Source organism: Nomascus leucogenys, chromosome 18 (genome assembly GCF_006542625.1).
Source record: "Nomascus leucogenys isolate Asia chromosome 18, Asia_NLE_v1, whole genome shotgun sequence".
Taxonomy (NCBI): domain Eukaryota; kingdom Metazoa; phylum Chordata; class Mammalia; order Primates; family Hylobatidae; genus Nomascus; species Nomascus leucogenys.
This window is the reverse complement of record NC_044398.1, coordinates 70682754-70696127: the sequence shown is the minus strand read 5'-3', so window position 1 is coordinate 70696127 and position 13374 is coordinate 70682754.

Genomic DNA, 13374 nt, shown 5'->3' with positions numbered 1-13374 from the left:
GCCTGCACTCCTCAGCCCTTGGGTGGTGGATGGGACTGGGTGCCATGGAGCAGAGAGTGGCACTTGTTGGGTAGGCTCCGGCTGTGCAGGAGGCCACGGTGGGGAGGGGGTGGGAGGCTCAGGCATGGCGGGCTGCAGGTCCCGAGCCCTGCCCCGCGGGGAGGCAGCTAAGACCTGGCGAGAAATCGAGCACAGCAGCTGCTGGCCCAGGTGCTAAACCCCTCACTTCACGGGGCTGGCCGGCTGGCCAATCTGAGTGCAGGGCCCACTGAGCCCACGCCCACCCGGAACTCGCGCTGGCCCGCAAGTCCCACGGGCAGCCCTGGTTCCCGCCCCTGCCTCTCCCTTCACACCTCCCTGCAAGCTGAGGGAGCTGGCTCCGGCCTTGGCCAGCCCAGAAAGGGGCTCCCACAGTGCAGCAGCAGGCTGAAGGGCTCCTCAAGCATGGCCAGAGTGGGCACCAAGGCCCAGGAGGCACCGAGAGTGAGCGAAGGCTGCGAGGGCTGCCAGCATGCTGTCACCTCTCAATATGATCTGTGGACATGTGCCCTTTCTCGGTCAGAAAGCCATTTAGAGCAAATGTACTTATTTACTTTATCCAGGCTCTGCTTACTCCTCTCCTCTCCACAGCCATCTCCTCCATTGGAAATGCTCTTCCCTGCCATTTTTGACAGACCCTGAGCCTCCTGGTCTCCCTGCCTGAGATGCATTATGGTCTATCTGACTTGGACCACTGCATGCAGCTTGGGAGCCTCCCTGTCTTTAAGGTATGGGGTAAATATAGATGAGAGTAGCAAGGCATTAGGAGTGGTAGTAATAGTAGTACAAACAAAAATGATAAAGTAGCTAACATTTGTTGAACTCCTTTTATGTGCCAAGCATTTTATGTTTATTATCTTACCACCCTTGACAAGGACCTTATGAGGTGGGTACTATCAACCCAGTTTCTCAGAAGGGGAAACTGAGGCTTATAAAGAGTATACAACTTGCTCCAAGTGGTAACTAGTGGAGACAGGATTTAAACCTAGGCTCTTCAACACCCCATAACCTATGCATTTAGTTGCTGTTCATAAACAGTCACCTGTGTGTGTTCATCTTGCTTTTACCTGTGTTCATCCCATCTTTTTTGTGAAAATCCTGGAAAGCAGGTCGTGTCTTCTTTCATTCTTTTATACCATCTCAGAGGGCTGTAACAATACATGCTCAGAAAACATTTCTGTTCAACCTGCATGAAGTACAAGGCAGGCTGAAATGTAAAGAAATACATAAATTACCCTGAGAAAGAGCAAATCCTTTCATATAACTTTTTCCTGGCATTACCTCGTGGGGGAAAAGAATTCTCAAGCAAGCTGTAACTGAGCTGGTTACCAAAATCAGAATGAATTCTCCCCCATCACGGGGGACATTCCATAAGCCTTTGGGGTGAGGTCTATTTTAAGGATTTTGTTCAGGTTCTTCCTTCTTGTTTCCTGGCCACACTGCCCAGCACTTCAATTGGCTAATAGGGATTCTGAATAAGAAAGATACAGGCAGCTCATTTGGAAGTTACGTTAAGGACTAATAAAGATCTTGGAGTGATTTTCAACAAGATAAGATCAGCATCCTAGTATTGAGTTATGTTGCTACATTAATTAATTTCAATTTGTTCTAATGGTCTTTGGCCTCCTGCTTAAATGCCAATTGAGGCAACAGATTAATTCCCCTTAAATAGTGGCATGTCTTGTCTTGTTACTTAGTTCTGGGTTTTATAAAGTAAGAACTAAGATGGATATTTATCAATCGAGCAGATTTCTGTGTTGTGTCCTTTAAAGCCCTTGGGGTCAGTGTCTCACTGTCGCATCACTAACACCTTTTATGGCATCAAGTGATTAATAAATGTGTCCTAATGAGACTGTGATGCTTCTGGGTGTTCATTTTAGACACCTTAAGAATTAGTCTCAAGAGTAGCTCAGTTATTAAGTGATTTTGGGGTTGCATCATGTCAGGGAAACAATCAAGAAGAAACTACTTGAATAGCGTAAATTTATCTGAGATAGTGAAGATAAAAGAATGCTACCAGTTTACCCACTCCTTACTGTCTGAGTCAGGAAGAAGGTGGAACATCCTATTCCTTCTTCACCTCTCTTACCTCATTTAGAAAATTTTGACTATTTCTGCTTTTAGTTCTCTTTTTACGGTCCACCATTTTTGGAAGATGACTTTCTCCCTGTCTTCTTAGAATAAAAGTCCCAAAGGAAGAGAAGAACAAGTTATGCTCAGGAGTTACCTGTGATGACTTCTTCTCCCTTGCCTCGGGCACTGGCCCACCACTCCTTCTTCTATTCTCAGTTCTTTATCTATTTCCTTTTCTATTCCCTGCTCCTTTCCTATTGCCCTGACTTGCATGACACTGGCAAGCTACAAAATGGGAACAATAGCAACTGCCTTAGAAGGCTGACAGGATTCACGGGAAGCACCCTGAGCAGAGTCTAATTCCTAATGAGTGGTCCCTACGTTATAGGATCATTTTCTTTCCTTTTGAGCTTCTGGTTTCTTGGCCTCTGGTCGCAGCCTCCTTCAATATATTCTACATAGGTAATCAGATTCACCTTCAAACAATGCTATTTTGATCTTGTCATCTGGTGAAGAAAAAATAAAACCTTCAGTGGCTTTCTAAGACTATGAAATCAAATTCAAATGTCTCATTATGGTATTCAAGGTCTTCTGTAATCTCCCCTCAGCCTGTGGCTCTTACTGATGCCCCATTCTTCTATTGCTCAGGATGCTTTGGGCTGTAGCTACTAGGTTGACCAGCATCATGATGATGCTGATAAAAGTGCTCAAGGACATTTTGGGAATTTTTGCTTTAGTGTTATCTAGGATGCTACTGTATGCAATGCATATTTTTATGTATAAATCTTATTTCTGTCTGTGTTAGTTGCCTTGAAACAAAAACTGGGCCTTTGTATCTGTGCAGGCTACAAAGGCTTGACACTGCTACCCTTAGAAAGACCTGCTTGCCAGGTTAGCATTTGGTTGGTAACTGGGAACTGGGCCCTTGGAGGGCTCTCAGTCAGCAGTCAATTGATAAGTGTGGTTCACTGTGCCTAGACTTTTGTGCAAACAACACAGTTTATGCTTGAACACCTGCTCCCCTGCTTGGAGTCTGGAATATTTTGATGTGCTAGGCAGAGGGTGCCTATGTGATCAGCCCCATGAAAAACCTTGGGCACCGAGTTTCTAAAAAGAAGCTTCTGTGGGCTGAAACGTCATATACAAGTTGCTGCATTTTCCTTGCTGTACTCTATATGATCCCCCGTGGTAGGCAGAAGCATAAGGAAGTCTGCACATAAAACCATTCAGACTCTGCCTGTGGCTCTCCCTTATGATCTGGCTGTGTATCCTTATTATATCACTAGAATAAATCTTAGCTTTAAGTACTGCCATACACTGAGTCCCATGGGTCCTTCTAGTGATGTCCAAATGTAGGCGGCAGGGGTCTTGGGTAACCCTGACAGAGTATCTCTTTCAAAACAAATTCTTAGAGTAGGTTCTTAATAAATATTTTGTGATTGAGCATCACAAATCTCCCAAACATTGTAGCTGCTTAAAACATTTAAACACTTTTGTTTCTTTTTACCATTTTTGATTTTTTTTGGCACCTTTTTTTTTTATATGCCATCAGGCCAACATTTATAATATATGGTAGATCTGTGATGTTGTTTTACTGCCTACAAAGAATTGTTCTAGTTTTGCCTATTTATTTTCTTTTACTTCCCGATATTTCAGACACTGAGATCTTACCAGAGCCGTTCTTTTGGGCTTTGTGATGCAGAATCACTGGAAAAGGTAGAGGGTTAGAAGGGCACAGGTTTGAGGACTAGGTCTGGGAGATCAGTTTTGGTGGGAGGGTATGAAGGAGAGAGGCGCGTGACAGGGCTTGTGTGATGTGACATGACCACATGAAAGGAAGGGACTTTGTGAATTGTTGCTGCAGACTGAGATTCCTTTTCACAGCATTTGAGAAATAATAGAAAGAGAATTTGTTATTTTGAAATGACTTCTTGGCGGCTGAGTTGTTTTCATTTGATAATGACCCCTCTCTAATACCAAGTCATGGTTTGCAGTTTACGTCTTAGGGTTTTCACAGATTTTATTTGATGATAGGAACCACATCATTTGTTCTAGATTTAGCATGTGAAATTCCCAGTAAATTCTTGGTGACAATGACTGATTGCTTCATTCATAAACATTTATTGAATACTTGCTATGTGCCAAGCATCGTGTGTAGAGGATACAGAGATGAGCAAAAATAGGTCCCTACTCACATCATAGAGGGGAGGCTGACTCACATGCACACATTTCCAGTCAGATATGATGAATACTAGTGGTGGAAGGTGGGATCCCCGAGGACAGCATCTCAGCCACCAGGACGTTGCTTCCTGCGAGGCTTGTCCTGCATTTCATGGCCTTAAATTTCACCGATGTATTTATCTAGTGGTGCTGATAAATCACTTATAATTAGTTTTTTATTGTCTAAGTATCAATTTTAGCTGCTGTTTTTTTAAACCTTTCTTTAGTTGCTGCCTGCATAATTTCCTTAGAATTAAAGCATCAGTAATGGACCTTTGCAAAAATAAGCACTTTCTAACAGCAATGTGCCATCCATCAGCAAAGGAGGCCATTAGCAAAGTCTAATTCATAGACTGCCTCTGATTTTGCATTTTAAACTTGCTAATATTTAGCTCACAGTGTGATTTTCCCAAGGTCACACACCTAGTTGGTGGTGAATTGCTGTAATTTTGCAATTCATATTATTTTGCATTTATCTCATTTTATTTGTATTCTGTGCCAATCTCTCTGATATTGAATGTAAGTTTATTGAGTGCAGATGTCTGTGTTTTTATTTTTGTGTCCCTAGTGCCTAACATATTATCTAGGGAGGAAAAGACTTGTTAGATAAACAATTAGATGATCTATTAGGATTCTGTAGAGAAACAAAACCAATAGGAAATATATAGATACATAAGAGGAGATTTATTGTGGAAATTGGCTCATGCAATTATGGAGGCTGAAAAGGCTCACAATACGTCATCTTGAAGCTGGAGAACCAGGAAAGCCAGTGGTATAATTCAGTCTGAGTCCAAAGGTCTGAGAACCAGGGGACCCAATGGCGTAACTTCCAGTCTGATGCCAAAGGCCTGAGAAACTTCAGGGGAGAATCTGAAGGCCCGAGAACGAGGAACTCCAATGTCAGAGCAGGAGAAGATGGATGTCCCAGCTCAAGGAAAGAGAGTTCACCTTTTTCTGCCTTATTGTCGTATCTAAACTCTCAATAAATTGGATGATGCTGGCTCACATTTGTGAGGGCAGATTTTCTTTATTTAGTCTACTGATTCAAATGCTAATTTCTCTCAGAAACACCCTGACAGACACATCCAGAAATAATATTTTACCAGCTATCTGAGCAACCCTAAGCCCAACCAAGTTGACACATAAAATAAATAATCACAGATGATAGTAATGAAAAGAAAAAGCTTGGATTTCTGCTTTTGGTCTTCATGAGATATTTTCCTCACTGTATCTCTCTTCATGAGATATTTTCCACTATATCACATGGATATATTTTCCACTTGGATAGAGTAGAAAATATGCATGGAAAAATGCATCTATTATTTATTGAGCACATATTATACTTGAGGCACTCTGCTAGGCACTGTATTGAACAAAGATGATTAAGACAATGTACCTTTCCTAAAGCACAGAAACCATAAGACAAATATACAAATGACTGTAGTGCAAGGTAGAATATACAAATGCACAACTAAGCAAATCTGAGAATGGGGTTTTCACACATTGTGGGAGAATGAGAGAAAGCTTCATGGAGGAGGTAACTTTTGACCTAAACCTTGGAGCAGGAGCACCTGAGTTCCAGAGGTTAATAAAAAAAATGAAGGCAGAGGGAGAGAGGGCAGGGTGGGCAAAGGGAAAAACAGGAAAGAGAAATGTGAGTCATTTTTAGAAAATTGTGGGAAGTCTCTTTTAGCTGTGGTGTATGAAGTGAGTGTATGTTGGGGGAATAGAGCAAAGTAAGGATTAAAAGTCAAGTTTCCAGGCGATGTTGCCTGGCCAAGCTCAGGGCTTTGTACTTGGTTCATCAGCATTGATGTGTTTTTTGTTTTGTTTTGTTTTTTTGACAGAGTCTCGCTCTGTCACCAGTCTGGAGTGCAGTGGTGCAATCTCGGCTCACTGCAAGCTCTGCCTCTGGGTTCCAGCAATTCTCCTGCCTCGGCCTGCCAAATAGCTGGGACTACAGGCGTGTGCCACCATGCCCAGCTAATTTTTGTATTTTTAGTAGAGACGGGGCTTCACCATGTTGGCCAGGATGGTCTCGATCTCTTGACCTTGTGATCCGCCCACCTCGGCCTCCCAAAGTACTGGGATTACAGGCGTGAGCCACCATGCTCGGCCGCATTTATGGGTTTTAAATATGAGAGTGACAACATCAGGTTATTGGGCAGCAGGAGGTGGGCTGGTTTTGAAAGGCAGGTGAATGAGGCAGTGAGATAAGTTGGGAGGGGCTGCAATAGTTCAGAAACAAGGTAGGGTGCAACTAAATCACAGGTGGCACCAGAGATAAAGAGGAAGGGGCAGTGTGGCAGCTTTGGTGCATGACACAACGTGGGAAATGCAGGACTGAGAAGAGCCAGAGGTGATGATGCCATTAGCAGCATGCATTTAGTACTTATCACAACCTATTTACATTTTCTATATAAACATTGATCTCATTAGACTGTGATCTCCTAGGTAAGTGAACAGAAGTCAGGCGAGTTGGCTTGGTAATGGCAGCTGGGGTGTTGATGGAAATAACATGCTTCTTTTTGGACATGATGGAATTTGGGGATGTGGTCTATATTTTAGATGCAGTTTCTAGGAAGAGATTACCCAAAGAACTGAAGAACAATGACAAACTTACGTGTATGTGAGGGCAAAATAAAGAGTAGAGAGATGGTATAGGGGGGTACAGAGAGAATGCTGTAACTGAACTGCTCCCTTCAAGATGTCAGGTGAGATTGGAGAGAAAATGCAGCATAGCATTTGTCACAGGTAGTTGGAATGTGGAGGGAGGGCTGGAAGGATGAGAAGGACTGAGGTGGAACTGTGGGCTGTGTTAGCCAGTGAAAGTTGGAGGGAAGGGGAAATGGGAGGCAGTAGAGCATGGAGTTACATATGCAGGCAGTGGAGTCAGGCTGTTGGAGTTCAAAGGCTAGCTCTTCTGTGGATTTGTTATGTGACTTTACTTACTCTCTCTTGCCTCAAGGTCCTCTTCTGCAAAATGAGGTTAATAATAATACCTGATAAACACATGCACAGCACCCAGAACAGAAGCTGGAATGTGATAAGCACTTCATAAGCATTCATTCTTCTTACTGAAACTCTCTAGGATCACTTTGTGCATATTATCCTATTTAATCCTTAGTAACTGTTTAGGTAGGTGTTATTATATTCATTCTGCAAATGAGAAAACTGAAGTTTCATAATTTTCCTCAATCCGCGCAGCCGCTATATGATGTGATAAAGCTTACCTGAGCTAGAGTCTTACCTGATCCATCTGGTGCCCGGGCTAGTGCACTTTCTCCTGTAACACTCAGCCTAAGCTAGGTAGATATGGCAAGACCACTGGCTGAGGCAACTCAGATGTGATCAGTAGGTAGTAGGGAGCTGTGGCAGACTTGGGGGCAGGGGAAGCAGCATGCTGGAAAGATTCATCTGGTATGTTTATAGAAGAGAGCAGGCAGCAGGCATGGGGAGCTGATGATTCAGACCAGAAATGGCTGAGGAAATGGTGAGGTCTGGCAAATGTCAGAGGAGCTGTGATAGAAGAATGAGCAGAATTTATGACTGATGGAAATAAGGTAGATATGATGGTATGTGATAGAAACTGACTAAGAAGTCTGTATGCAGGGGGTGGAGCTTGGAGTTTCAACTTGAAAGTTTCAAACATGGGACTCTAAGAAAATAGTCTGAATGGTAATGAGAAAGTTGTCACTTTAGTATCTGCTTCCCTTGAAGAAAAGCACCTTTAGAGGAACCAGCTTGGAGAATAGTGTCAGCATCAAAGTGGGACACTTCATTATTTTTAGTGGCAGTGTGGTTCTGATGAGCACACCCTCGGTGACCTTTACTTCACTGTCGGCCCAGCTCTGTCAATCCTTCTTTATTAAGGAAGGAAGCTGATGGATCTTTTCTTTCTTTCTTTCTTTCTTCCCTGGAGTAGGATGTTTTCTGTACATAGTTAGCATGTGAACTTCTTTTTAAGAAGAAGTTTACATTTTACTCTAATTCTCATCCAGAACGGAGTGTGGTGATTTGCATTTGGGCAGTTAGGAAAATCAGTTCTGTTGACTTCCTGTTTTCTATTTCTGGCCTCGAGCAGAACTTCCCATTTGAGTGAGACCAAGAAGAACATACAAAGCTGAAATGTTCTCCCGAAGTTGATTTCCAATGGGGATAAAGTAAGTTAATGGTCTGAGGTGTTTGTCTCCCCTTGCCCCTGAAGCTTGCCCTTCAGTTGCTCTTGTTTTTAAACTACAGGGAATGAACTGAGGGAAGCATTTTGTTTTTTTTTTTTTCTGCAGGTCAGAGTCCCAAAGCTTTAGTGCAGGGTTCCATGGACTCAGGAGTTCAAAACATGCTGCTCAGGCTGAGCTCTTGGCCAGATTTGGAGATTCCAGTATCTTCTCCCTTTGACAGTTCCTAAGAATATTTTATTTGGATCCTTTTCTTTATGTTTTTCTGTCTAAACATTTTATTTTACCTAGTGTGAAGGGGTGAGGGAGGGCAGATTGTTTCCTTTCTTCCTCCTCTCCCTTTTCCCCTCCCCTCTCCCTTATTCTCTGTTTATAATTTAAAAGGATGCTCACTTTCATTTTCTCATTTGCTTCCTTCACAGCACCCTGTGAGGCTGATACTGTTATCCCCCTTTGACAGAAGGGGAAACTGCGGTTTCAGTGAATTTCAGTGACTTAGCCAAGTCACTCAGTTAACAATGCTGAGAGTGAAGCCCTAGCCTTCTGCCTTTAGATCTCTTTTTCCCAATACCATACTGCTTTTCTGGTGGAGATTGTGGTATATAGGATGATGTCAGAAAGGAGAGGCTGGGAAGCCTGAAACGATCACATTGACAACTGAATTGTCTATTTTTTCTAATAAAATAGAAAATGTTAACTAAATATATTGCCATGCAATTCTTCAAGCATATAGGACTTTGGGTCCTTTTTTGTGTCTCAGACTTTAAGATGATGTCGCCTGGGGAGTCATTTACTATATGCAAGGAAAATAGCTGAAAAGTCAGGGTAGGCCAGCAGTATTTCGTGCTTTGTACTTGGGCAATGTGGGTTTTTCTGTTGGAGGTTGAGCAGAAGGTGGTAGCAAAGTGACATTTATTTCTCCTGCTCGCCAAATCTTGGTGAGGCCAAAGGGGATGGGGGAATCGGTTGTGAGTAGGTGTTAATGACGAGTGTCTGGACCTTGACGTCTTCTCAGTCCTGGAGTAGGGAAAGAGGAACAGAATTAGTGTTGTTTAGAAGAAGCTGGTGACGGAGGTCTGCTTAGGAATGAGTGCAGATTAGGACAGGGGCAGCGAGGGAGACCCACGGAGACTCTGGCTGCCTGTCTTTCCTGGCATGTCTGTGGAATGACCTTGCTCTTCCAGGGCTCTGGGAGAAAGCCTTTGATTTTGGGGGAATCTTCAGGACTATGCACATAACCAGACTTTCCTGATGGGAATCTCCAAGGGGGCCTCCTGGGCCAGGGCCGTGGGCCAGCAGGTGTCTTCCTAACATGGTCTGTGAATAGTACCCAACCTAGGCAGTGCCTTCTTTTCCTGAATCAAGCCCTTCCCTCCTCAATGCCAAAGCAGAAGTGGCTGGGTGGGTGAAGGTCTGAGTGCTGGCCCGGGGCCACAAGCCACGGGCCACTACCTACATTGCTGTGAGATCCTGACCTTTCTCTTTTCTGGACTCACAAGATAAAGAGAGTGAATGAGGAGGAAAATCAAATATTGTGGCAGGGAGGGGCTGACAAACATGGGCATGGCCAACAGAAATCTCCCACCAAAGTGAGGAGCTGAGAGAAGGATTTGGGGAGGGAATCTCAGAAGTCTCACTCCTCAGGCAAAGGATTCAACAAAGGAAAATCCGACTCTGGCTTGAATATGGTCCAGGTGTGGGATTAGTAGTCCATGTTACTGTCTGACATGGGAGAGCATTCCACTGTGATGGAAATGGGGTGGGTTGGGGTACAGGGGGAACCATAGAGGTAGAGGAGAAAGGAGGTGAGAAGGAACACAGTCTGGCAGTTGATCAGAGTGTATCTGGCTGTATGGTGTAGTCCGCATATCAGGGCACCTATGTCTGTACATTGCACAAAAACAGCCATCCGGTGTGTTCTTAAAAATCCTGTGAAGGTGTGTTGTAATTTGAACTATATTTTGAAGATATCAGAGGATCTTATCATTTCGGAGAATCTCATGGGAATTACTTTTTAAAAAGAAAATAATCATTTTAGGTAGTAGAAAGTCTCTCAACGATTGGTTTTGAATCTCTGGGTTTTAAATCCATTTATTCCAAGTAGGATTCAGTATTTCACTCTTTCACTGGCAGTGGATTATTTTTTCTCCTACATATATGGCTTGAAAGTTCTTAACTAAGGATAGTAATTAATTATTTCCCAGCTATTTTTACCTTTGACGTATTAAAAGTTGGAGGAAACTATTTCATTTAACAGAATTTAAACAAAGGGAAAAAGTTATTTTCCTTAAGGTATTATGCTGTGCTTTTTCAAGGAAAAGCCTCCTCCAAAGGCACTTTTGGAGACAGTTACCAAAGGAAAATCCCGCCCACCAACAGAGACACTCAGCCTCTAAGTTCGGCTTTTGGAAAATGGACACTATTCTTTTTTTCCAAACAGGACGCTGTGAGATCAGTCATGTACACTATGAAAATAATTGGTGTGCGTTAGTACACCTTGTGCCAGATTTCATGCTTGTTGAAAGGTGATTGGATTCAAACCAGCACATTTAAAGGTCAACTGGTTGTTCTTAAACTGTGCAGAATTTTAACTCTTTCATTATAATGGATTTTAACCAAATGGCCATTTTAGGAAGGAGAGAGACTGCATACTGTGTTTTAACTTTCTGACCTTTTTGTTCTTAAATTTTTTGTAAAGTTCTCAGGGATTTCCTATGGATGAAAAGGGTCTGAGAAATGAGTTCTCAGCTGGCATTTGGAAAAGGGTGGAAGTAGAAACTGAGTTCTTTTTAAACTACTAAATTTAGGTCAGGGCTTTAATACGACTGTGCACATCACATAAGCAATGTCTAAATGTCAGGCTGAAAGTTCTCTCTCTTTTAAATAAGTACTTCAAGTTCGTTAGTAATAGCTAGCCCTCTGTCTCTTTCTTGCTTCTCCTCTCACCTTTGAGCAACTTTTTAAGTTCCTTTAACAGCTCTGTGGAGAAACCACCATGTAATGATCAATATTTAACTCAGCTGGTTGATGTTGGCCCTGTTTCTGGAATGGGTATTTCACTGGGCTTTGGGGTTTTGATGACGTTTTCTTCCCAGTGACTGTGGATGCATGGATTAAATTTGTTGGTCTACAAAATACCATCTGTCTACCAGCCATTTTGCTGTATTTCCCAAAATAAAGTAGGAGACTGATGTGTCTCAAATAAGCAGGGCGAAGTTTAGTCATCTGATGATAAAGTTTCTTGGGTTGTGCATTAGTGTCCTGATGAGCCCCTAGCAACTTTCAACATTATGAAGACTAGTTTGGAAGCCTCAAAGGCGGTATCTTTCTTGAAGAAAAAAAAATAACACCAGGCATTTCCGCAAATACCATACACAAGTGGTCAGGTAAAGGCTGTGGGAGTTCACACATCTATTTACATTGAGTGTGTGTATGAACTCTTGTAGTTCTAACTAAAGGCAAATGGAAACTGTATAGAGTCCCATTTTGTCAAGCTGACAATTCAGTATCCCCTTCTTTCCTGGTTGCTTCATAGCCCACTCTTAGTTGTTTTCTTTCTATATTTCCTACAGTTTTTAGCTGTGAGGCTGTGTATTCATTGCTTAAAAATTCTGTGCCTCATCTGCTTCACTTGCAAAATGGGGAAAATGTCACAGGATCCTTGGGGTGTTGCTTTGCCAGCCAGAAACCTTTGTGGCTAATGGTGCCTTTGCCTGAGTTTTGCTTGGGCCCAGTGGGCTCGTTCCGCCCACTCAGCCTGGGCAGGCTGCGCTGGGCTCATGCTACTGGCCCAGATCTTATGCCTGCTAAGGGTGAGCCAGGCACAAAAAGGCAAGGGGTATGTGAACAAGGGAGCTGCCCATTGTGCACAGCCAGTCATGCCAGCTGCAGCAGGGCAGGCAGCTCCAGATGCTGACACAAGTGCTAGCTCCCTGTGAGGCTGTGGCTGGACCAGGTGTACCACAGGTGGCTTCCACTGCTGGCACCCAGGAATGTGGTGGTGCCTGGAAGCTTGGAGACACCAGCAACTACAGAGCCCCAAAGAGGGTGTCACATCCCTGGCTTGGAGAGCTCCCAGGTCTGGGGTCCCTGAAGGGCTGCAGTTCCTCTCTTCTTCTCTCTTCTCTCCCTCTTCTCGTCTGCAACATGGCAAGCAAGGGGTGTGTTTCAGCCCTGTTTGTGTTATAGCTCTTTCAGTCCCACCATTTAGTGGGTCCCAAGTTCTTGTCCTGTGTCCTGGAAGAATGAGGTACAGGGACAACTGGAGGGTGAGCAAGGTAGAGAGGAACTTTATTGAGCGACGGTACAGCTCCCAGGAGACCTGAAGTGGGTAGCTCCTCTCTGCAGGCAGGTTGTCCTGTCAAGCATGCAGCTCTCAGGAGAGAGAAGACCCACAGTGGGTAGCTCCTCTCTGTAGGCCAGTTGTTCCAACCTCTGCCCAGTCTGGCTGAGTCCAGGGAGTTTTATGGGCTTCAGAGAAGAGGAAGTGAGTGCTAATTGGTCTATCAACAGCTGTGGGCAGGCCCAGAGAAAGCAGCATAAGTTCTCACTCCAGTCTGTGGAACTAGCAGCCTGGCCCCCAGGCTTCAGGCCATCCCAGGCCTAAAGGTGGGGCTTCACTGGGAACTGCCCCTTTCTGTCCAGGAGTCTGTCTGCCTCCCACCGCCATCAACCTGCTGCCCTGGCACCCAGGCTGTTCATGCCGAGGGGTGCCTGCAGCCCATACTGAGCCACTCTCAGCTCCCCCTTGGCCCCGCTCTGATGCTCCTCGGTGCACAGAGTCTGGAGGGGGCTGTTGTGTCAGTGCTACCCTGAGCATGGGCATACCCAGCTGGGTTGTGACAGTGCCCCAGCTTGCACTTAA